Consider the following 6000-nt stretch of genomic DNA (forward strand, 5'->3'; position numbering starts at 1 on the left):
CTCCCAGTCTCGTAAGGTCCTTCTCTAATTTTTCACAATCCTGTCGCGAGTTAACGACTTTGAATAACTTTGTGTCATCAGCAAATTTAATTACCTCACTAGTTACTCCCATCTCTAAATCATTTATAATTATATTAAAAAGCAGCGGTCCTAGCACAGACCCCTGAGGAACCCCACTAACTACCCTTCTCCATTGTGAATACTGCCCATTTAACCCCACTCTCTGTTTCCTATCCTTCAACCAGTTTTTAATCCACAATAGGACTTTCCCTCCTATCCCATGACCCTCCAATTTCCTCTGTAGCCTTTCATGAGGTACCTTGTCAAACGCCTTTTGAAAATCCAGATATACAATATCAACCGGCTCCCCTTTGTCCACATTTGTGTACTCCTTCAAAGAATTGAAGTAAATTGGTCAGGCAAGATTTCCCCACACAAAAGCCGTGCTGACTCGGTCTCAGTAATCCATGTCCTTGGATGTGCTCTGTAATTTTGTTTTTAATAATAGCCTCTACCATTTTCCCCGGCATCGATGTCAGACTCACCGGTCTATAATTTCCCGGATCTCCCCTGGAACCTTAAACCCTCTAGCCCTGGGTGAATACTGCCAACCCCCCCCCCCCCCCCCCACACACACACACACACACACACACACACACACTTTATTTACATAGATGAGCTGCTGTATCTCAGCATCTGTGCAATAAGTGAAGTGTCACAACATATATTATTTATAATCTGCTGAACATGCAAAACTCTGGATTAGATGCCTACTAGGCATACAGAGTGATATGTCCTGTAGTTACTGTTACAGCCAAGTTAATTTCTCCTTCCAGAGAGCTATAGATGATTCAGAGAAGGATAAACTAATGGAGGCTGCTTCACTTCCTCTGTCTCTGGGTGGGGACAGAAGTTGCTTGCTTGCTCTCTGCAGTGCTGAAGATCCCAGGCTGTCTCCCATGGATACAAAGTGCTGTGAGTCAGCAATAATCTGAAACAGGAGAGCACCACTAGGGCCCGGAAAAGCCAAAGAGGGGCAGGAGAAAAGGACAAACAGAGTCACACAAATCAAGGCACGGACAGATGGAAAGAGCTAGAGAACTATTTCTCATCTGTACTTTATATTACTTTCTTTTCACATACTTCAGCAACACATGGCTAAATTGTTAGTCCAGAAAAGTTTCTTGCTTCACAATCTGCCACAGATCTGGGAGAAACTGAGAAGGAACCGGAGTGTGACACCAATAAAAAGGAAAATATACATACCGTGACAAAAGGAAGGAGAAAAAGAGAGACGGGGATGGCAAAGTGTAAACAGCAGAGTAGATATATACCCAGAAATTCTCATACATTACTGCATTGTTCCTCTGTGGTCTGCCATTGAGCTTCCTGCTTTCAGTTCGTGCTGGCGAGGTTCTTCCATTCAGGCATTCCCTGCTGAACTCCGCAGACTGAGATATTGTTTCCTACACTGCCAAGTACCCTCCCTTCTCAGGCTCTGCCCAGGGCGAAGAGCCAAATGTGAGGTGAATGGCAAATCCCTCCCAACACACACAGGCTGCGCTCCAAGACTGAAGCATCAAAGAGAGACAAAGCTGAAAGGGAGAAATCATAGAATAGCAACACTGAAAGAGACATCAAAAGGTCAGCCACGGAGTACTGAGGAGCGCTTGCTCCAATCCCAGATGCTTCCTCCTGCCTACGCGGAAACGGGAAGTTACTTCAGAGAGAAAGACTCGGGGGTTGTCACAAGCAGAGTGCCTGAATTGCTGCCCACTGCCACTGATAGTGCCGATCTTAACAATTGCGGGGCCCTGTGCAGACCAGTTCAGGGGGGGCCCTTGCCCTGCCTAGGGGTTGCCAGATTTAAATAATTTTTCCGACGCAAACCTGCCTCTAAAAATGCCCAAAAACCGCACACCCCACCCCCGCCGTCATCAGCTCCACCCCTGATGTCAACAGCTCCACCCCCGATGTCAGTAACCACGCCCCCGCGGGGCGAAAAACCGCAGCCAGCGAGGGAAAAAACCCCGCCCAATGGAAAAGAAAGCTGCCCAAAAAACCGCGACCCGCAACGGGCAAAAATTTCCCACAGCGGGTCGCGGAAAGCCGCCCAATTGGGCGGGAAAACCGCCCATCTGGCATCTTTGACCCCTGACATCATTAACCACCACCCCCACCCCCCGACGTCATTAACCATGCCCCCCCGCGGGGCGAAAAACCGCAGCCGGCCGAAATAAAAAAAACGCCCGGCCGAAAATAAAACAGCCCAAAAACCGCGACCCGCAACAGACAAAAATTTCCCGCAGCAGGTCGCGGAAAGCCGCCCAATTGGGCGGGAAAACCGCCCATCTGGCAACTTTGAGCCCCACCCCTTTTTAACAAGCTGTGTTTTAACACCTGACCCTAAAACCCCAATACGCTATCTAGTGAGAAAACAGAACAAACGAGACTTACAGATCTCAGAAAAGCAGAACAAATAGAATAAAATCAAAAGAAGTCTGAGCATTTTATTTTTCCATTCAATTATTATTATTATTATTATTATTATTTATTGTATTTGTACCCCACATTATCCCAATGTGGCTCACAGAGTGTTGTTATGACATAGTCATGACAGGATCTTAGATGCAATCGGTAATAATCAGAAGATGTATGAGGGATTAGAGAAGTAAGTGTTAGATAGGGTGGTTTAAGAGGTGTATTTTAATACTTGAGTGGGATGGGTGGTGAATTGAGTCATTAAGGGTTCTTTTTGTAGGCTTTCAATTTTTTTCAATTTGGTTCATGTCTCATCTGCTTTGTCTGGATCTCTTGTCCATTTGACATTTCTTCTGTCTCCATGTCTGTCATCCATCTTCTCTCTGTGTCCCTATCTGTCCTGTCCAGCACCTCTCCTCTGTGTCTCTGTTCAGCATCTGCACTCTTAGCGTCCCAATCCACCTTTTTTCCAGCATTGCCCTGTGTACCTGTCTCTATTCCATACCCAACATCTCATCTATGCCCTGACAGTCCCCTCTTTCTTCCCTTCCTCCCATACACCACAGGTCCAGCATTTCTCCATCTCTATCCCCTGCCCCCTAGTGGTCTGGTATAACTCCTCTCCATCTGTGGGTACAGCGTCTCTCCTCCTCCTCTGTTCCACTCCCCTGACCGATCTGGTCTCTGTCTCTTCCTTCCCCCAGTCTGGTATGTCTCTCTCCCTTCTTGTGCTCCCCATTCTTCTAACCACCCCCCTCGTCCAGCACATCTCCATCTCTCTTCAGTGCCCCCTTCCTGCCCTGCACATCTCCATCTTGCTCCTATGCACCCCCCCCCCCTGCACATGTCTATCTCCCTCTAGCCCTTCGGCCCAGCACATGTCTGTTTCTCGACAGCCCCTCTCCCTGGCTCAGCATATTTCCATCTACCTCCATTCTCCCCTCCCCAGCTTATGTCCACCTCTCTCTAGTTCCTCCCTGGGTATAGCCCCCCTCCCAACAGTCCGTCTTATGTCCATCTCCCTCTTCCTCCCTCCCTCCCTGACAGGTCCAACATAATTCTCCCTGCCTCAAATCAAGGATCTCTCTCTCCCTCCTGGATCCTCTAAAGTTACTTCACCTCTACGCCAGCTGCAATTGAGGCACGCTGGTGCAGGGCTGGCACTCCCTGCAACCTATAAATTGGTGCCCACCTTTCACTAGTGCAGAATCTCCCCCTCAATGCCAGCACCTACCCCTCTCTCTTTGTCCCCCTTCAGTTCCAACACCTACTCCTCTCTCCTTGCCCTTCAAAACCTAGCACCTACCCTTCTCTCCTTTTCCCTGATCCCAGCACCACCTAACGCTGTCTCCTTGCCCCCCCCCCAAACCTAGCACCTACTCCTCTCTCCTTGCCCCCCCCCCCAACCTTTCTCTGTCTCTCCCTTCTCTTTTCTCCTGCTGGTGGTCAAAGCTTCCTCTGCATCATGGCAAGGGCAAGGCCTCAATGTAAGTAGGCTACTTTTGGCAGCCCCAGACTGGAGGCCTTCCTTCAGCCGTGTCCTGCTCTCGAGGGGCTTCAAAGAGAGTGAGACGCAGCTGAGGGAAGTCCTCCGGGGCTGCCAAAGCAGCCTGCTTATTTGTTGCCCTTGCCCTTGTCACAATGCAGAGAAAGCTTTGCTCGCTGGCAGAAGGGAAGGGAGAGACAGAGAAAGGTGCAGGGGAAAGGGGGGCAAGGAGAGAGAAAGAGATGCTGTACGCAGAAGGATAAAGAGGGTGAGAGCATGGTAGTTTAGGGCGCTGGGTCCTGAACTGCTGTTGCCAACGTCAGGGCATTCCCTCTGCTTGTTCCGCCTTCCATGCATTAACTTCCTGCTTCCGCATGGGCAGTACCAGCAGAGAGAAGGTCCTGACACCGGCCCCAGTAGTGTGCCTTAATAGCAGGCAGCTGCCAACCAGTGCTGGGGGTCAAGTAACTTTAGACTCTACAGGATATGGGAAGGAGAAATGTTAGATTTAATGTGGGGAGATGGACATGCTGAGGTTGCCGCCGCAGGGCCCCTAGGAGCACGAGGCCCTGTGCAACCGCCCTGTCAACCCTGCCTAAGACTGGTCCTAGCCACCAACTACTACAGAAGAAAATTTTAAAAGATAGAGGAAGGGAAGGGGGTTAGGAAAGACAAAGGATGATTCCGGGTTGCTGGCTGGGGAGGGAACAGGAGGAAGAGAAGTGGTAAAGGCAGTTAGCTTAGCAGAGTTTTAAAAAGGTTTGGACGGCTTCCTAAAGGAAAAGTCTATAGACCATTATTAAATGGACTTGGGGAAAATCCACTATTTCTGGGATAAGCAGTATAAAATGTTTTCTACTTTTTTGGGATCTTGCCAGGTATTTGTGACCTGGATTGGCCACTGTTGGAAACAGGATGCTGGGCTTGATGGACCTTTGGTCTGTCCCAGTATGGCAATACTTATGTACTTATGTGGCGTTCCGGCACAAATTATTAAACCCCGCTATTAAAATTACCCCAAACTCCCACAGCACAGAAATTTTTTTATTGGCAAGTCATGTTTTTAGTCTTATGCATTACACCAATGATCTCTAATGTTTCTCATACCTTACACTAACACTATCTGCTTTTGTCTCACCTAGAATGTAAACCACACTGAACCCTGGAAAGGAGTTATTAGCGGTATACAAGAATAGAATTGAATTCTTAGGATGATATTCCTAGCTGTTTCAAAATCGATGATGTTTCAATTCAATTCCTATTTCGAATCAAACCCAGAATCTTGAAGTTATCTTGAGCATGAAATATCAGGTTCTGAAAATTATTCAAAAAGTGTTTTGTGAAGTGAGAAGAGTTTGTAGTCTGAAGGAGTTGTTAACTACCTCTAATTTTCAAACAGCAATTCAGAGTTTGATTAGTCCTCATTTTGATTACAGTAACGGACTATTGATACTGTGAAGCTTTACAAGTTACGTAAAATTCAGTAGCTAGAGCACTTTTGGGTTGCTCACACTGCATCATATTTCACCAATTTTGCAGCAACTTCACTGGTTACCCAATGAACAAAGGGTTAAGTATAAGGTATTATTATTGGTGTTTTAAGGCCATCACCATTTCCGATTCACCACAAATATCCGCTTTGTTGAGAATTTATACGCCGTCAAGGAATATGAGATGATCTTCTCAATTTTTATTAGAAATTCCATCTGTACGTGATATAAGTCTAGAGGAATACCGTAGAATTATTTTTAGGGTTGTGGGCCCAACCTGGTAGAAAAGCACAGAGTATGGCTTTTTTTAAAGAAAGGACTGAAGTCTTTTTCAGCAAGCATATGGTGTAAAATCAGAGCTCTTGATATGTTAAACTATGCTGTTAAGTAGAACTCTATCCTGCTTATTTTCGAAGGAGATGGCCGGCCATCTTCCGACACAAATCAGGAGATGGCCGGCCATCTCCTAAACCCGGCCAAATCAGTATAATCAAAAGCCGATTTTGGCCGGCTCCAACTTCTTTCTGTTACAGAGCCGTCCAA

General features: G+C 47.1%; 1 protein-coding gene across 2 annotated transcripts in view; it reads right to left on the bottom strand.

Annotated features, from left to right (window-relative positions):
• Positions 1 to 1680, bottom strand: part of PLD2 (phospholipase D2) — a 215903-nt gene extending 214223 nt beyond the window's left edge. For both annotated transcript variants that reach the window (XM_030187610.1, XM_030187611.1), the window contains exon 1: positions 1351 to 1680. The gene's annotated coding sequence lies outside the window, so the exon portion shown is untranslated. The remainder of the gene's footprint in view (positions 1 to 1350) is intronic.
• Positions 1681 to 6000: the final 4320 nt, after the last annotated feature.

Source organism: Microcaecilia unicolor, chromosome 14 (assembly GCF_901765095.1).
Source record: "Microcaecilia unicolor chromosome 14, aMicUni1.1, whole genome shotgun sequence".
NCBI lineage: Eukaryota > Metazoa > Chordata > Amphibia > Gymnophiona > Siphonopidae > Microcaecilia > Microcaecilia unicolor.